Source organism: Chionomys nivalis, chromosome 2, assembly GCF_950005125.1.
Source record: "Chionomys nivalis chromosome 2, mChiNiv1.1, whole genome shotgun sequence".
Classification (NCBI taxonomy): Eukaryota; Metazoa; Chordata; class Mammalia; order Rodentia; family Cricetidae; genus Chionomys; species Chionomys nivalis.
In genome coordinates, this window is record NC_080087.1 from 18,311,447 (window position 1) to 18,331,619 (window position 20,173).

Genomic DNA, 20,173 nt, shown 5'->3' on the forward strand with positions numbered 1-20,173 from the left:
ATGCCTGTGAAGGCCTTTGGCAGCAGAGAACAAAGGTTGAACAGTGTGCTCTTCCCTACCCGCTCAAGAGCAGGCTGCTTCAGAGTGGGACCTGACTCTTCTAAAGGAGGAAGTGAGCTCATTCTTCCAGGAAGCATTTGAGCTTCCCTTCCATGTCTGCTTTCTCCTAAGGTCTAGAGCAGTCAACACGATACAGAAAGGCCCTTGTCTCCAGGGAGTTCTCTTTGAAAGAAGACCTCCGATCAGTCAATGAACATATTTTGAGTCAACAAGTAGCTCCGAGTAGGAGGTCTCTGCATCACTCATAGTCACCAATGTTGAAGACCAACAAAAATATTTTCTACAAAACTAGGACATGGCTTTGAAAAGAAATGAAAGCAGATGAGTCACAGACATTGAAAAGTACTTGCACTTTGCCATATAGATCCACATCACAAGAACTGCAATTCTGGGCTCCCTTTCCCTGAATATTGTCAAGGAGACACAGTAGGCCACAGTTCCGAAGGAACCCAAGCCTACAGGGACATATAGCTAAGTGGAACCAAGGAGCCCCAAGTCAAATCCTATTCTCTTTTCTTACTGTATGCATCATATGACAAAGCAAATAGGATACCTATGGGTGTCTGGTGTGGGACCATGGTCTGTATTCTCTCAATTATATTTTAAATAAATGCTGATTGGCCAGTAGCCAGGCAGGAAGTGTAGGTGGGACAACCATACAGGAAGTAGAGGTGGGCCAATGAGAACAGGAGAATTCTGGGAGGAAGAAAGCCCATTCCTCTGCATTTCTGACCTGACTACAGAAGCGGCAAGATGTGACTGCCCCGCTAAAGAAGGTACTGAGCCACATGGCTCACATAGACAAGAATGATGGGCTAATATACGGTATAAGAGTTAATAAGAAGCCTGAGCTAATGGACCAATCAGTTTAGAGTTAATGTAGACCTCTGTGTGATTTCTTTGGGATTTAAGGATTGTGAGAACCAGACAGGACAGAAACCTTGACAACAGGTGTCCAGAAGGGAAAATAGTTATTTGATTTTAGGAAAACTGATTGAAGAATCATAATAACCTAATGTATCAATATGTCATTTTTTCCTTCTTTGTAGAGATATCCATGTATCACTCTAAGAAGAAAATGTATAGATTCATTGACAAAGACCATAATTCTTTCTATAAAAAGAAGAAAAAAAAAGAGAAGGGGATGGAGCAATGGTTCAGCATGAAAGAACGCTCACTGCTTTTGGAGGGACCTGGGCTCAGTTCCCAGCACCCATGTCAGGTGGCTCCCAACTTGTGACTCTAGTTCCAGGGGAATCTGCCCTCTTTTGGCCTCCACATGCCTCTGGATGTACATGGTGTATATAAGTCCACATGGGCACACACATAAATAACAAATCTTTCTTTAAAAAAGAAAATGCCTACTCTGTGTCAAACAAAACCTCAAATGACAAACTCTTGCAAACATGTTGAATGTCTGAGTGTGGCTCAGGTGGGGACACATGGCTCTTGGGAGTGTTCATGCTGAATGCTAAGTGTGACTCAGGTGGGGACACACGGCTCTTGGAGTGTTGGGCATATTTGCCTTTGTGTTCCTTCTTCCATAAAAAATTATGAAAATTATCTATCTTAACTGTATTAGTACCAAAATAGATGCAATTCAGATTACATACTATATATTCATCAATATATTTATGCTTTTCTTATACTTGGAAAATAAGTTAAAATTAAAATATTTTCATAGGCCACTACAGTACCTCTGAGCACCGTGTCTAGCGAGGAAACCGGCTTCAGACCACAAACCCTTGGTTTTGTGAGCCCTCAAGATAGACGCAGGTAAGCAAAAGAAATTCCAGTACATTTCCTGGCTGTGATGAAGACCCGCAGGGGGCAAACCAGGTCTCCACAGTTAACAGAACTCCCATGAGTTCCGACACCCCGAGGAATCTTAACTTCATTGAAAGATGGTTTTTGCGACAGCTTTGAACTCTTCCAGAATAGCTCAGCAGAGCCAACATTTTCAACTCCAGCGAAGCACTGTTACTTTGTGGGTTGAACCAAGAAGGTCTAACCCAGTGGTTCTCAATCAGTGGGTCACGACCCCTTTGGTGCCCAAACAACCCTTTTATGGGGGTTGCCTAAGACCATCAGAAAACACAAATATTTCTATTATAATTCATAACGGTAGCAAAATTACAGTTATGAAGTAGCAATAAGAATAACTTTATGGTTGGGGCTGACAACAACATGAGGAGCTGTTTTAAAGGGTCGCAGCCTCAGGGAGGTTGAGAGTGACAGCTTTAAACCATCCTGGGGTTTCAGTTTCTTTTTTTCTTTCTCCATGTTGTGATAAAATTGAAAGTATAAACATCCACATGCACAGAAAAGTGAGAGCACTGTGCTTACTTGATAAAGTTCCTATTACTTTCTGAAACTTTGATGTGGGATCGAGCAATGCTCATCGCTTGGCAAACAGCCTCAGCTGTGGTCAGACAGTCAGAGAGGACAGACAAACTCGTGCCTGGAACTGTCCCTTCCTTTCCCTTTTTATCATGACAGCATCCAGACACCATCACCACAACATCAGAGTGTGATTTCTAAACTTGAGGAAGAGCAGCCAAAAGGGGCAAAGAGAACATTGACCAATGACAAGCATCTAAAAGGAACACTAACTCATTGGCATGTAGCAGGCTAACCGGAAGAGGCAGGCCAGGCGAGGAGAGATTCTTTCTGATCGGGTGTTTACCCTGTGTGTTCTACCGGGAAGCAAGCATTGTCTTCCATTTCACTTACTTTCCTAACAACAGTTCTTATTCTGGATAGCAAGAGAGTTAAGCCTTATTTTGAAATAGGTTTTTTTTTTTAAGAACCTACTTAAAAATTAAAAAATTGGCTTCAGCATATATTCATAAATATATATAAATTTAATGAACATAAATTATAAACATTAACCTTTTGTCACATATTTCATAGTTAAGTGGCCAAAAAAGAGACAACCCGGAACAGGAAAGTGAGAAAAAGGGAACCAGCTTACTTTCACAGTTGGCGCTGGCTTTTCTGACGTCTTTACCCACGACTCCTACTGTCCGTCCTCACCTATGGTGGAGACAAAAAAAAAAATTTGATTTATTAAAATATTTTTTAGAGTTATCTTTACTTATTAGTTTTCATGTGTGTGTGTGTGTGTGTGTGTTATGTGTGCACAGGGACGGAGGACAGAGGAGGACACCAGGTGTCCTGCCCTATCTTTCTCCATGTCCCTGTTTTCAGAAAGGAATCAGCAACTCAGAGTGCTCCTCCTGTTTCCGGCCCACACAGCTATGGGGTTCTAGGCACTTAGCTGGTCACATGGGTGCCAGAGATTTGAACTCAGGTCCTCACGCTTGCACATATGCTCTTACATACTGAGCCATCTCCTCCACCCTGAACGTGGATGAGATATTAGCGCTAACATAAAGCAACGAGTGAAGATTAGTAACCACAAGGCCAGAATTTACCAAGAAACTGTCACAACAATTCTAAAACAATCATAAAAACAATTAAAACCCCACAAATCTTATAGGAGGTCATACTGAAAAGACACTGATGCCCACTTATCTTTGATTTTCTTCTTGGCTCAAAATATTCAAGACTTGAACTTTTGATAGTTCTGAAAGTCAAGGATTCCAACCATTTACCCCGAACCAGGAAGTGCTTCTCCTAGTGGAGGGGGGATGAACCCAGAGGCCACAGAGCGGAGAAGCAGAGGGGAGTAAGATGCCAGTCAGTCTCCGTTGTAGCATCTCTAAGATCCAGCCTCCAAGGCCACGGCCAAGGACCCTTGAGTTTCTCTCCATGTCTCTACCCATGAATTCTTCTCAGTTCCCATCTCTATGAGGCAGTTGGAAGGTGGAGTCTTTCATCTTGCCTCTAGAAGAATAGAATTTCTGTTTTTGTCTCTTCACTGTGTTTGAAAAGGAGGAGTCGTAGACACCTCAGTGTTCAAAGTTTCAAGATATGCACTGCCCAAGTGAGGCCAATGTTGTCAGTTTTTAAAAGAAAAGCAAATGTGCTTAGAATTTTACCAACCGTATATCTTTTTAAAAACAATTTTTATCTAATGCATGTAGGGTTTGGGTGTTTTGCCTGAGTGTATGCATGAGCAGCATATGCATGCAGTGCCTGAAGAGGCCAGAAGAGGGCATAGTACCTTAAACTGGAGTTACAGAGGTTCTGAGCCACCACGTGAGTGTGGGGAACTGAAGCTGGATCTTCTGGAAGAGCAACCAGTGCTCTTAACCACTGAGCCATTTCTGTAGACCCCCAACTTCATATCTTTATGAACATTCTAGAAATTATTCTATATTACTGATGGAAGGGTCAAAATAAGAATGTAAGAGAGAAGAAGAGCTTGTTGAGTAACAGCACAGAAAGCAAGGTATGGGGGTGAAGGATGACCATTATTAGAACAGTCCAAAAAAGCTCAAACTTGTAAAACATTTGAAAAAATTCCACCCAATAAAATCTTTTTATAACATTTAGTCCCACCTAAAGATGAAATCGCAGCTCTCACATTAAAATGAGTAGGTTAATTTTATCTCATATCTCAAAACAAAGGAATTTGAAATTTGCTTGTGACTCAAGTAAGTGATGCCATTTTAGTTTTAAATTGGAGAAAGCAAAGGAATGAACTAAATATTTAGTTTCAGTTAAGCTAGAAAAGGACCGTGTGTGTCCATGTGTACGGATATAAGGAAGAATGCACAATTCAATTAGTTAAAATTAAAAGCTGCTTTTTTGCAAATTGTGGAACCACAGAGATTTGTTTTTGGAAAATGTAGCCTTAAAACCAAACACGAGAAGAGAATTATTCAAGGAATGCAAGCCAGACATGGAAAAGATTTTAACATGTAGAGTATTGAAAAGTATCTTCAGGGGCCAATGTGAGGATCTCAGTGAGAACAGTTTTCTAAGCTGATATTTAATGATCAAAACTGAACCCAAGATAGAAATGCTGAAATATAAACCAGTGTGGTTTATTTTTAAAAATCTCCAAACTGCAGTTTAAAAAGAGGCCGTCTGATTGGCTTACTGAAGCAAACCGAAGACTCTTCACCAAATCTACACAAAGAAACAAAAGTAAGGCACTTCTTTGATTCAAATAAGATGCAAGGATCCTAAACAGAGTGCGCTGCAGGCAGTTTCCAATGAACGTCACATCAGTATGGGGACTGTTTTACAGGTATTCATACTTAGAGACACTGCGTTATCAGAAGGCAGGAAGAGCTTCAGCATCTGACACTGCGCTCCATCAATATCCAGTATGGTGTTTTATAGTCTTACAAAAATACTTTAAATACAGGAAAATTTAAAAAAAAAACAGAAGACCACTATACAACAGTGAAAGGGAATATACTGACTAGTTACCACCATGAGCAGGCGACAAGGCTGTACACTTAGACAGCACAATAGAGTTTGTTTGCTTGTGGAACCCAGGGCCTCAAGCTTGGAGTGTGGGTAATGCTGTACCCCCAACCTAAGAGAAAGACTTTTTTTTTTTTAAAGAGGGAGGGTGTTATGAGAAAGGGTCTGATAGCCCAGGCTTGCCTCAATTCACTATATAACTGGGAATGACCTCTAATTGATCCTCTTGCCTCCACCACCCAAATGCCAGAATTATGGGGTTCACCACCACCCAACCTGGCTTCCAGGAGAAAAATCATAAATGATAAAGAAGGGTTAAAGTGTCAGGAAACAATCTAACGCACAATATGCAAAAAGCAAGGGGTTTTGTCCAATAACAGCCATGTCTAGTCACAAGGGATTGAGAATGGAGATCATCACCAAGGAGACATAGTCAGAAAAATTACCCTCGTCAAAGACACACGGAAGACAGTAACAGAGCAATTTGGGGTCAATAACAGTTTCTTCATGGGAAATGGAGAAAAGTACACATGCATTTGGTTTTCAGGAGAACAGCAAAACTATACCATTAGGAAATTCAATATGAGGTAAACCAGAACACTGGTATTTTTGGCCTGATAGGAATACAAGGCAAGTGGGGGAGGGGACATTTACAAGCAGCGGGGATTATTTATAGATGAACACCTGGGAACCTCATCGGCTGCTCTGTAAATTCAATATGGGATTAAAAAAAATCAAGAATATTTGATTATTTGGCCTTAAGTGCAAAATCCACTAATGGAGTGTGCTCGGGGCATTAAATACAAATAGAATTCGATGTAAAAACAAAATGAACCTTCATTACACTTCAGAAGGAAGGTTAGGGAAATGTTATAAAATAACCATCAATGTTTTATATATATATGCCAAGAAAATGCTGATCACCCTTAGCTGAATCATGGCAAAACAAATCTCATTTTATTGCTTTTGGCCCAAGGACAAGGCTAGGCTTATAGTCTGGAAGGCAAGCAAGGCGGTGTTTAAAGTAAGTTACAAAGGCAAAACCAGGTAATGTGAGTTCATGTATAAAAATAAATAAAATGTCAGGGTTGGTTTTTTTATAAAGAGGAAATGTGAAGTCCAATATAGCACCATGTCCTTTTAACTCCAGTGTCTAAAATAAGCTAGCTCACCTTTAATTTTAGGTGACATTCAGATATAAGCTGAAGAGCTGGGGCAACAGCTACAGCATCAATTCTAGATATTCCAGAATGAATGCTAACAAAATCGCCCAAGGAAGGAACCAATGTGCTTTTTATATGTAGGACGACACAAGAGGGATTGTTACATGACTAGCTAGAAACAGTTTTCAATGCATGGTCTTAAAAGGACCAATTCTACTTGGGATAACTCCTGTACAGTCTCCAGCATGCACATCTTCCATAAGATGTCACTTAGTTGACAGATAGCAGCCCCACAGATAGCAACCTTCCCCGCATCCCGCCATGGATTTGTTACTTCCGTGAGTAAAACCCATGGACTTCCTAAATCAGTTAACCAACCAGGCAAAAGACCAACAACAAAAATCTCTCAATATCCCCTGAAGTTTCTAGAAAATATTTTTAAAACCAAAACCCTGGATGATCAAGTAGACAAAGACAGTGTTTTTGAGGCAATCTAAAATTTGAGGACATAAAACTCCGAAGGCTTTCTGTTTGAATTAGAGTCTTGCTTCTCCCTGGGCCTGCCATCTTGGGGTGCCATTTCACATATGTCCCACCTGTCCCTTCGAGCTGAGAATGCTGCTGAGGTGTGCTGGGACTCTGATCCACTGTGACATAGACACATTTTCTTTGTTTGCTTGTTTAGTCACGATTTTTTAATTGAAAATAACTTTTTCATAGACTATATTACGGATTTTCTTCCCTCATCTCATCCCAGATCCTCCCGCCTCCCGTCCATGCAACACCACTCCTTCCTTTCCTTTCCTTAAAAAACAAACAGGCAAATAAGCAAACAAACCGGAATAAGAAATAATGAAAAGCACAAGAAACATATACATACAGAAACACACACACACACACACATACACACACAAAACCCATAAAACATAAAATCAGAAACCATAAGAGACAAGAGAAAGATCAGTAAAGTAAAGCAAAAATGAAAACAAAACACCCCAAACAATGCAATATGAGACAAAAATCTCCAAAAAATACCACTGAGTTCATTTTATGTTGACCATGTAATGTTAAGCATAGGGCCTGACCTTAAGCGTGGTTTGGTTTGTATGCCCAGTGAGACTCCAACAGAGAAAACTAATTTTTCCTTTGCAAGTATATGTCAAATGGAGATAGTTTCTTGGTTAGGCATGGGGGCTTGTGTCTACTTCCCCTCCCAGGGGTAGGATCCCATATTGCTAGGACATGTGCAGGCCCCATGGATGCTCCCACAGTCTCTGTGAGTTCATAGGTATGGCACTTCTGCTGGGTCTGGATGACACTGTCTCCTTGGTGTTGTCCATCCCCAATGGCTCTGACGATCTTTCTACCTCCTCCTTTGCAGAGTTTCTTGAGCGCTAAGGGGAGTAGCATTCTCTGTGCGTAGCAACACTTCCTTGCTTCGATTGGTCCTTTGGACAGCTTCATTTCATCTGTAGGTCATAAAATCAATAGCAAGGTTCTACCGCGCAGGTGAGATAACATTCTTTGCTGTTACAGATGCACAGCCTCTAGTTATCCTTTTCCTTGTCTTGATCTTAGCTCACATGTGATGACGTTTATTAAATACACTGTGCCGTTTGCTATGATTGATCCACCTAATAATAGTGACTGGTTCATGGATAAGTCACAGCCAGATCAGTTAAAACTTATCAGTTAACTCACCTGGAAAACAGATATTGCCATGCTCCTCGCAGACGTGAACAAGAGAGAATTTGGAGTCTAGAACTCTTGCTCACACGAGGAGCCTGGGGATGAGTCGGTGCAGTACAAGTTCACACTGATCTAATCTGTGAACTGGCAGAATAATTGCACACACCAAGACTTGCTTTACCTTGCTCGGTGATCTGTTTGTGAGGAGCCTTCATGCTGTTTTGTTCTTTATGTGGTGTTAACTGCCTGCCTGGGTGAATTATAACTCTAGATAAACTGTGATCTATTCACAGGCATACTGAACGTTGACATTTCTGTCCATGATGAACCCCATACAGGACAGTGGTCCCAAGCAGGTCTGCTAGCAACATCATAGCTGGCTAGTGGGTGTGCACACACTCTGTGCTTTCTCAGTGATGAATGTTCCTCACTACAGTTGGCAGACTCTGGCCCAACGACATGACTGTATGTACTCTGTCTTTTGGATCTTCAGACGGTTTTCAGGGCTTCTCCAATGGAACCCACATCGCAGGTCTTCTGCATTCACAGGCAGGGGATTCCACAATGCATTTGCCTGGGTGGAAGGGCTGGATTGTTCAAAATGCACACACTGAACACTACCCTGTTCAAGACAGATTGCACTGGCTCACAATCTATACAGAGAGTACATGCAAGTTCTTTTGCATCAAATATTATGGCTAACATGCGATACCATAATGTTTCATTTATATCTATTCAGAGGGGTATAAAATGGGGTTACCGTGCCTTAAATTTGCATTTTCCCAATTGTTAATGAAGTTGTACATAGCATACACAAGACTCCACATTCAAACCTTAGTAACATGTACACACACACACACACACACACACACACACACACATCACCTAACAGTCATCCTGCTTTTCCTACAAAGGTTATGACTAAAATAAATAAACCCAAACTAAAAACACGTAGAATTCAAGGAATGCCCTCCTTTCCCATCTTCTTCTTGTTGCTTCTGTAATCTTCACTGATGTCAGTATTTTCTCTATAGGAGAAACTGTTTCTGGACAATCTATCCCCCATTACTTGGATATAAACAAGGAAAGCCAGCTGCTACAGAATTCATAGTAGAAACTCATTGGCTGAGGTGGGGCTGGAGTTGGTGAGGGAATTTGAATGATCACATCTTTTGGGGAAGAACATTTGGCAACTGCTTGCAGTCTTCATGGGGATGAAGAGCTATTTTATAATTGGTTATTGCTCCCTTTTGCTGTGTGCTTAGGGTCTATCACGCAGGCTCACACATTTATGTGCACACAGAGCCCTTCAGAGACGGACTCTACCGTTCTCCATAGATGCTCAATTTAGTCTCTTCTTGTGACAGAAACCTTGTGAGCTTCAATCATTTTAAAACTAATGAACCAACCACCTAGAACCTGGGGGTTGAGGCTATGGAAAATGAAGAAACCTTTTAAGAGCTTGTATTTCCTGGTCTCCTACCTGGGATATCCATTAACTTCACCCACAATTTAATCCAATTATGCAGTGGCTGCCTTATGGGTACCAGGCCCTATGCCAGGCCCAGGGGATTACCAAGCGAGTGGGGCACAGTATCTCTGAGGAGTCCATCTGCCCAGTACAGAGGATGTGTTCTTAGAAAAACTGCATATATCAAGCAGTTTTTAATAAGCTGGATTGTTTTCAGTGGCATTTTGACAGATATATTAGGAACAATTTGTCAAAGTGAAGGTTCTGGCCACTCAATTCAGATATTGTGTGTCAGGTTGGCATGTCTCGCCAGGCCCTGCATGCGATGCATAAAATGAGTAGAGCTTTTAAGACAAGTTCAACCCCTAGTTTATACCAGTTCCTGGCTTCCATGGGCTCATTCAAGAGCACCTAGTAGAACTGATGGGGGTTCTTTAAATGCCATTAAATTGAGCTATAGAGGTGCTTCCCAAATCTGGGCTAGATTTCATGGTACACTGGCTGCAGGCTTATATAAAATGAAAGCAAAAGCAGACAGCTACACTATTCATGAATTATGATGCTGCCATCCTGTCTTTATTTTCCAAAAGGATTAATGGTTAACAAACTGACTTACCATGGGGTTTAGTCCTTCAAATACAGAATCAAAGATTGGGGTTTCCAGGAAGGGACATTTTTTTCAGATTTCTCGCAAGTTGCTCTCATTTTCACACTTCACAGCAAAAAAAGCTCTTAGAGAAAAATCTCTATGTGCGTACGTGAGTGTGTGCGTGCGTGTGTATGTGCAGTGTGCAAGGATATATATGCACATCCACTTATGTGTGTGAATGTCTAGGATCACATTTCATCACACACATGTGAAGGTCAGAGGACAAGCCCAGATGATTGAGACAGGGTCTCTTGATGTTTTCACCATATATGGTGGGCTAGCTGGCTTGGGAACTTGCAGGAATTCTCCGGTCCTGGCATTCCATGGCAGACTCCTAAAATGCATGAATCCCCTGATTTGAGCCCTGATGGTTTGTCAAGGTAGAGATTAAGGACAGTGGCAGGACTAGTAAAGACACCTGTAGTCTTTACTTCTAAGGGAGCTACCAACCGGTGGGACAGTCAGAGCATTTTAGCCAAAGGCAAAGCCCAAAGCCCAAGGCATCTGAAGCCATGCCTGCTTCTGAATGCATAGGCTAGTACAACCACAGCATTAAAACCAGGGTCTTGGTAGCACAGTGAAGGGGAGCTGTGGGAAAGAAAAAACTGCCAAGGGATCAAAGACCAACTCAAATAAAGAAAGGGACATGGCTGTGACAGTTAGGAAGGCTGTTACAGAGTTTACACCTAATAAGATGGAAAAAGCCACAGAACTTGGTAGCCTTTTTCTTAGCAGACACTTCAGAAGAGCTATCTTTTAGGAGTTAGAGTTCAAGAGCATCTCTAGTTAGATCCATAATGTGAAGCAAGTTCACCTCTGTGGCCAAGGGATGAGAAGGAACCATGGTAACAAACATGGTGAATGTCCTTTAAAATGATTACGATTCAGCTGGGTGTGGTGCTAAAAGCTCAGTCTCCCAGGGCTGGGGAGGAGGCTCAGTTGGTAAAATGCCTGCTATGCAAGCAGAGGACCTGAGTTCAGATCGCTAGAACCCACATAAGACGCCATACATGGGGTCCTGTACTTGTAACCACAGTGCTGGGGAACAAGGCCGGGAGACTGGAGGATCCCAGAAACTCATTTCCTGGACATCCCTGCCAAACTGATGAGTTCCAGGTTCATGGAGAGACCCTGCCTCGAAGAGTAAGGTGGAGAAGAACTGAGGGAGACAACCAGTGTTGGCCTCTGACCTCCACATGCATGTACACATGAACACACACATACATACCATACATACATGCACCATAACTAACATATACTCAGCAAAGAGAAACAGTTGCCTGTGGTGGCTTTCCAATAATATCATATTTAGGGAGCTGGCATCACACATCTGAGTCTGTATCTAGCTATGGTTTTGAGGAGGAGGAGCTGGTTTGACTTTAAGCAGGCTTCTATATAAACACTGCTGTTATTCAGGCTACGTATGGAAAACTGTCCTCCATCACCCACAAATGTTGTAAAAAGGAAGGTAATTTCCCTCTTCTGGAGGGCTCCTGCACCTCCCCAACTCAGACAAAGAAAAAGGCTTTGACATATCAGACGTGAAAAAGTAAACTACCAAATACATCCCGAGTACTTATTTCACATCAGTCTCGAGGCAATTTCGGGGAGCTTTTGGGAGGAAGAGGAAACATGAATGCACAGGCGTGACTTCTGCTAACACATTTCACAGGGACTGCTCAGTCATTGCTCAACACCATAACCCTTGGTCGCACAGCCACCAAGACGGCCTGCGAAGCTCTGGTTTTGTGAATGTGGATTTTTCACTTCCAAAAAGAGAGGAAATGTTCACCTTGAAGAATTTCACTCCCAGGAAGGGAAGAGAATAGGAAGGGCTCAAAGCAAGGAAACCCTGCCGTTTTTTAACTTGCCCTGGAGCCACAGATCTTTACCTCTACTGAACTCTGCGTCTAGCACAGGAGCACACGGAGGTTTCTTAGCACAGCTCCACGTTTCAGATGATTATCACTTCAGACATACCTCAGGGAGCCCCAACTTCACAGATCACTCTTTCTGCAAAATGCTGTTAGTTTCTTTGACAGGAAGCTGGTAGAATTGTTTGTCTAGCCAGTTTAGGCAGGCTATATAAAATGTGGTTGATTTATTGCAGAGAGAGCGTGTGTACACATATGCATGACGTATGTGTGCATGTGTGTTTTTAGGGGGGGTTGGAGGACAACATCAAGGGTCTCTTTCCTCAGGTACCTTCCACCTTGTTTTTGTTTTTGGTTTTTTTTTTTTTTTTTTTTTTTTGGTTTTTCGAGGCAGGGTTTCTCTGTGGTTTTGGAGCCTGTCCTGGAACTAGCTCTTGTAGACAAGGCTGTTCTCGAACTCACAGAGATCCGCCTGCCTCTGCCTCCCGAGTGCTGGGATTAAAGGCATGTGCCACCACCGCCCGGCTCCACCTTGTTTTTGAAACGGAGTCTTTTGGAGACTTTGCCTAGAGCTTGCTAAGTAGGTTAGGCTGGTAGCCAGTGAGCCACAGGGATCCACTTGTCTCTGTCTCCCCAGGACTAGAGTGGCACCCATGCCCCAAGGCCTAGGTCATTTCCTTTCTCCAGCACACAGCTACCCTTGTAAAATGCCGTAGGTCCTTCTGTGGAACGACTTGGGAAAGAAAGGCTAACGCTGAAATTCTCCTTCCTCAGAAGGACCTGGCTGTCCTTCCTTCAAAGGGTTCCGGCTCTGCAAACTAGCTCAAGCCTGGAAATTGATTCTCAGTACAAGATCCCCCTTTGCTATGATCCAATGTTGCCCGTGGGATTCACCTGGGCCCTGCTACTTCAGGGCCAAGTTAAACCCGTCACATTAACTCATCCGGCTGAGCAGCAGTGCCAACCCTAAGGTCTGGCACAAGGAAAAGGGCAACAGCGAAGGTCTTCACGTGTGCTGGTGCTCTCTCCCCATTTTGTGCTTTACAGGAGGAGTAAAGGGCAGGTCTTCCGGGCCTTCCCACTGTGGACGGTTAGGTTTCCCAAAGTGTGCCCTCTAGCGTTGTGATCTGCGTGTCAACAGCGAGAATTCTGTGGCTCAGTTAAAATAGACTTGAGTGAATGCTTTTCGCTCTTTTAAGGTTTGGATAATGCAAGTTTAAGCCTTCCCAGAAGACATAGGCTTACTGTAGGAAATGAAAAAAGAAAATTGTGTCGCCCATTCATTAAAAGAATGGCATTCGGTGGTGTTTACACACGAAGCTCCCACGCTTAAAGCTAAGTCTAAATATATTGTTTAAGCTGCAGCTAAAGTGGTAATTTGCTGAAGCCAAACCACGGTGAAATTTCAGGAATGCGTCCAGGTTGTATAATTCTATTTCCTGCTATAATTTTTTTCAGAGCTTCTATTTTGGTCACTTATTAACTAATTCTTAGTTGGAAGAATTTTTGGAATATATAATAATTTCAGAGATTAAGTCTCATCCAATTAAATTAAAATTCCAAGTAAGAGGCAGAAACTTAAGCCCTCAACCATCAAGTCCATTCTTACACATAACTACCTGGCAAGAGAGCTGCTACCTGGGCAGAAGAAGTCCTTTTCTTCTCCCTACCATGTTCTGGAATGTTCTGCCTGTAACCTTCATTTTCCCTAATTTCAGGAATCCAAACTAGTTGGGGTGACCCTCAGCAAGAGGGAGGAGCAAAGATAAGAAAGGTTCAAGCAAGAGTCAGGGGATGTTAAGGGAGAAAGAAGAATGCTTTCTGATGAGAGGAAGGTTCAAGAATCTGTGGAAAAGAGGTGTGAATCAGAACAGCTTGTAGGGGAGGCACGCCAGGACAACAGTGAAGTACACAGGAGGGCAGAGAAGCCTGTGCTCTTCTGAGGAACCGTGTAAGCGAGCTAGGGGCTTGGGGCTATGGAAGGGCATTCTATGTATAAATTAACATGTTACACAAAGTACATGTGATGTTCAAAAAATCATATATGTATTCCATTGTGACACAGTAAAACACAATAGTCTAAAAAACTGGCATGTCCCAGATAGAGTGACCGACTGTCCTGGAGGCAGGGGATTCCCAGATATGGGGCTTTCAGGGAAAGAACTGGGAAAGTCCTGTGTTAACCAGGGAAGAGGAGACAATTGAATAATGTTAAGGTTCTCCCTTGTTCCACCCAGAAATAGACAGAGAAGAAGTAATTGATGACCCCAGTATTAACATAGGAGAGTATGCTGGGAGAATGAGGTGTTTGCTCTGACTGCATCTCTTCCCAGTGTATTTTGAGCTTTAAAACAATATATCTGTCTAGGGCAGACAACTTTTATGCACGAGACATCTAACTTCAAACAAAGAGAATACACCAAAATAGAGCAATGCTTTGCTCCAAACACACGGAGTTAACCGCAGAGTATTAAACGGGGAATTAAAAAAAATACCTAAAGCTCCATTTGAACAAGATTGTAAAGACAACCGAGGACAGGAAGACCTGTTTCCTTGTGTGGTGGGGGCAGCATTTGTAAGTGGTGGTAGTGGAGGAACACAGGAAAGGGCAGGGACAAGCCACTGTTAACCCCCAGAAGCACCGTAATCTCCACAACAGGGCACTGGCCATGCCAGGTCCCTAGATCATGTTACCATCAGCTACTGCTAGGAAAAGCGGAGTCTGTCTGAGTCAAAGCTATTCAGGTTTGTAACTCCTCCTTTCCTGTGGCGTTCGGATCTCTGTGCACTAGCCTGACTTTTAAAAATACAGCTATTAAACATGCTGTTTGGAGCCAAAATTGTTTTTTTTTTTTACACAAAATAATGTTTCTCTTTATGAACCTTAACACTTTGAAGCCTAATGACCCCAAAGAGGGACTCATAACTGCCGATAACAATTTTGTGTGTCTTTCACAGAGAGCTTAAATCCTAACTGTGCTGACTCCACAGCCATTTGCACAGGAAGCCGCCGGCTTATCTAGAAATGATAACTCAGACCTAAAGATAATAACTGTTTCATGTCTTCACCCTCAGCTTGCCCTCTGCTAATACCTAGACATGTTCATTTTCAATCTCCTCTGAAAAAGGCTACTGTTCTGCCTTTCGTAAATCGCAAACTACGGAGCATATAATCAAAATCCATTCTGGTATCCCTCGTTGCATAAAAGGAGGGCCCTTCAAACATCTAACAACCTGATGGGTCCTGCCAAATCACGGCACATCTATTATGCTTCTGTATTTTAAGGTGCATCTAGCATCCTAAAAGCATACCTGAAATCTGTATGGGGTTATAATTAAATTTAACATGACTGAATGCCTTCGGCTCCCTATAAAGTGGTTAAATCAACTGGGAGTATTAAATGTCCCACGTTTAATCACCAACAAAAGGGAAAGAAAACCTGCACATGCAGCTCACTGGGTATGAATGGCCATGACTCGGATATCTGAGATCCTGAAAGCTTGGGTAAGTGTGAGATGTCAGCCCTGTGAGGAAGGAGAGCTCAGATTATAGACATTAAAAAGCAGAAAAGGGCATCAGCAAAGGGCTGGAGAGGTGGCTCAGGGGCTAGGAGTGCTTGCTGCTCTTTCAGGGCACTGCAGTCTGGTTCCCAGCACCCACATGGTGGCTCACAACTGCCTGTAACTCCAGCTCCAGGGAATTCAATGCCCTCTTCTGGCTTCTGAAAGTCCCTGTTCCCAGGCACGTACACACACTCAGATACACAAATGTGTATATGTGCTATAGTAATATATGTTTAATATGTAAATGTATATTATTACTATATAATCAATATATTACATACATATATTAAGAGCAAAGTAAATCTTTCTAAAAAAAAGTGTGGAGGGAACTGGCGAGTTGGCTCAGCTGGTAAGGGGACTTGCCTGGAAGACAAGTCCTGAATTTCAGCCCACACAGTGAAAGAAGAGATAGGACTCCCGCGAGCTGCCCTCTGGTCTCCGGGAGTATGCTGTGACATATGCCCCTGCCCCATTACAAACAAACAAATAAATAAGTAAATATAACTAAAAGCTTGAAATGAGAAACAAGACAAAGCAAGTGCTTGCTTTTGAGTGTGTTGGATTACAGACCACATCTATGTGAGCCACGGTTTCTGCAGTTTCAAGAAACACCAAGGGTGATCCTGCTAGGCCATCCATCCGCCGACACCACATCTGAAATTTTAGTGAATGAAACTACCAAAATCCCATGCAGTTATTTCAGGGAGTTAAAACACTTTACTGGTGTGTATTTAAAGCAAACTTTACAGCTCCCAGAGCTCAGAAAAATAATACTAATAATAAAAAAAAAAAGCCAGAGAGAGCTACAACTTACTGACTTTCCAGGAAACTAATTGGAAGGTTCTGGACTAAGCTTGATGAAACTATGTGAAAAACATTTGTGTAGATTTGGAGCACCGTGGTAGGAGGGCGGACGGGGTGGAGCCATACCCTCCCTCGCTCTCATTCCCTTTGGCTTTCAGTGACAGCTCTATTGAACATTTAAATTGGAAAGGATTTTGAGCTAATTATTTTTCCAGGGAAGTGTCTTTCAGTTTACTCTAAAACTGGAGTGTTTTAAGATTTTTGCATTCCTCATCCACTCACCCCAACACTACTAGCTCTTCTTGGAAGGATAATATTCAACAAGGCCCATCCACTCTCTGAAATCATTTACAAAGCACAGCCTGCCTGTAACTCAGGGGTAAAGACATGGGGCTTTGAAATGCCCCAAAAGTATGGAGATGATGGTGTACCTTCAAGCATTTTCTGTGTTCCCTACCAAAAAAAGAGCAAGATTTATTGTTCAATTATTTCATTACTTCATTATTCTAATGGGTTTCTCCCAGAAGTAAGCTTAGAGTCAGGGGTTGAAAGCTAAATCTTTCCATATGTCTGAATTTAAACTGTTTGCTCTAGCAACGGGGAAAGTGATTTATTTTGTCATATATTAAATGTTTACTTTTACCCATTTTAGTTTTTGAAGCTTTCTCTGAGTGTTACTCTTACCTGGATGCATTTTTCAAGCTAGCCTTAGATATGATGTCAGACAGCGGATGGAGGTCACACTGTGTTTGGGTGTACTAGATAGCGGATGGAGGTCACACTATGTGTTTGGGTGTACTAGATAGTGGATGGAGGTCACACTATGTGCCTTTTTGAACTTTATACCCTTCCCCTCTCCAACTACTATTTAAAATGTCACTAAGTCTATCAAGTTCTGGACCACCCGAGGCCACAAATTTACCATTGTTACTCTTACCATGACTATTATCAAATTGACCATTTCTAAACCCAAATGACAGAATCCAACACTGAGCATTTGCGTGACGCCACAAGGAGAAAACATCACATTTCATGTGACAGGCCAGTGAAAACACAGGCATACAAAAATATTGCATGACATCACATTCAAGCTATGTCTATAACATACATACAAAACATAAATGAGTTCCATGCCTAGATTTGGGTCCCATCTCTGAAACATCACATTGTGTATATGCCAATGGTTTTGAAAGAAAGTCCAAAATCGAAAGGGCTTCTGCTCTCAGGCATGTCTGGGGAAGAGAAACAAGTGTTTACCACAAAAGGCTGGGCAGTCATTAACTTGCCTCCTTGTTGTCCCTGTACCTAGCTCACAGTCACACCTCACACCAGGACATGCACAAATTAGGCCTCTACCTGAGTGAGCTCATGTGATTTGTGGAAATCCAGAAGCATCTATATCTCACAGGGGAGGGCTCGTGAGATAGTGTTTCCCGATACGGGGACTTCCGTCACAACTACCTGTGTCAGATGCAATATGACCAGGAATTTCCAGTGACATCATTCATGGCCTCACAACTATGACCTTGAATTTGAATTTTGTTATTTTTGGAAGCTGACGCGGACAGCTTCTTATTCTACCTGAAAAAAAAAGTAAAATTAGCAATAAATGAGTACTATCACTTAGAAACAAAGAAAATTTATATATTATGGCATTTATTATGGCTACCACAAAACTGGACAGTGCCCCTTACTAACATCTTTCCCTGTCATCCATGTTCCCTCCTTCCTTTTCTCCTTCTTTCTTCATTTGTCTGTGTATATGGTATACATGCTTGTGTGTGCCTGCTCACCTGTGAGGGGATTCATGTGGGAGCAGGTGAGCTGGAGGCTGGGGTCAGGAGCCTTTGTCACCTGCTCTTCCTTCTAATCAATGAGGCTGGGTCTCTCAGTGAAGCTCAGAGCCTGCCAATATGTCTAGTCCGGCTAGCCAGTTTGCTCCTGGGTCTCCTCCCTCGGCCTTAGCAGTATTAAAATTATAGGCAGGCCACCACACGCACCTGGCATTTATCTGGGTGCTAGACACCTGAACTTCTGTTCGCATGCTTGTGTGGCAAGTGTCTTATCAACTGAGCCATCCCCCCAGCCCCCCCCCCTTAATCTGCCTTTGCGCTGGTGAATTGTATCTTTCTTGACTTAGTCACCATTTCTCACTGGCCTAACTCTGAACACCCCAGGCACCAGTCTCAACAATATCCTCCACTTCCTCTCATCCTTGAAGTTTGTAATTGTCCATAAAAACCCAACCCAGACAAATGCCAAAAAAAGCCAAGGCTGGATCATTGTCTTTCTGCTTTAATGTACTTATCTCAGCAGTTGAGGAAGACTCCAGACAAACCACACAGGCAGAGAGAAATCCTCACGACCAAGCCAGGTGGCTAATCTCAGCCACGTTCTTAAAGTTCTTCAACGATCTTTGACTATTAATTTGTTGTCATCGGTGCTAACTGAATCAATAACTATTGTGCTGTTATCGTCTAAACCCTTCTACAGTTTGTCTCTGCAGCAGGAATAACTTCCACTTCTCCACTCAAACCTTCTCACCCTTTATTCTCAGAATCTCTTCCAATGCTGAGGAAGTGAAGCCAGTGAGAGAAAACTCAAATTTCTGAACTTTCCAAGTCTGCGCTTCCTTTTTCTTCTCTGTATTCTTTCCCTTCCCTTCCTTCCTCCCTTCTCCTCTCTTCCTTTATCCCTTTCTCTCGTTCTTGCTCACTCACTCATTCTCCTTTTCTTTCTCTCTCTCTCTCCAATGGAAAAGCTCTCAGTATGTCTCCCTGGGAGCCCCCAAGCCATCCTCTGGACTCGTTTCCTGACAACTGGAACTATGGAAACCAAGGCACCTGCTTGCTCTCTCTCTCTCTCTCTCTCTCTCTCTCTCTCTCTCTCTCTCTCTCTCTCTCTTCTCTCTCTTTGCCCCAGGCTCAGAGGAGGAGAGCAGGACTGAGAAGGGATGGCCACATACCTCCCTCTGCCATTCATTCAGATTCTCCCTTTCCTTAGCTTTTTGCTCTAGCTGACACATGATGGTGTCCAGCCGCCCTAAGCAGATCTTTGGGCCGCTCCTCTTCCTGCTGCTGTTGGCAGGCTATCACGGTGTGCCCAATGTGACCACATCTTCTCAAGGGTACCCTTGTGGATCCTCTCCTACTTCATCATCCATCAGACCTGGCTCTGCTCCTGAATGCTTGAGGTTCCCATCTGCAGTCTACAGCTTCTACCAAAGCATTCAGTCTTGGAGCTCCCGGGACTGGAGAACAGCTCCAAGCCATGTTCTTGGCTAGTCACTGCTAGGGCAAAGCCCCATTCTACCTGATCTTGGCCAGCTGCACTCATGACTCCCTCAAGCCTCAGCCTGCTGTGCCCACTCCAAACCATTTCTTGAGACTGTCTTACTGTTGCCTCTGCCAGTTTGTGCTTCTCTTATTATCTGGCCTCCATTTGGCTAAAAAGAGAGCCCCAACATGGGTGAGCAGGGTGCTTCCCTGGTTGCCTCTTTGATTGCAACTGGAATTTCTCAAAGGCAGAAGTCACATCTCAGTCTTAAATGCACAAA

The 20,173-nt window shown here is 42.9% G+C and overlaps 1 protein-coding gene across 2 annotated transcripts in view; it reads right to left on the reverse strand.

Moving 5' to 3' along the window:
- Plekhg1 (pleckstrin homology and RhoGEF domain containing G1) overlaps positions 1–20,173 on the reverse strand; it is a 217,668-nt gene that overhangs the window by 155,910 nt on the left and 41,585 nt on the right. For both annotated transcript variants that reach the window (XM_057762173.1, XM_057762174.1), the window contains exon 2: positions 3,035–3,096. The gene's annotated coding sequence lies outside the window, so the exon portion shown is untranslated. The remainder of the gene's footprint in view (positions 1–3,034; positions 3,097–20,173) is intronic.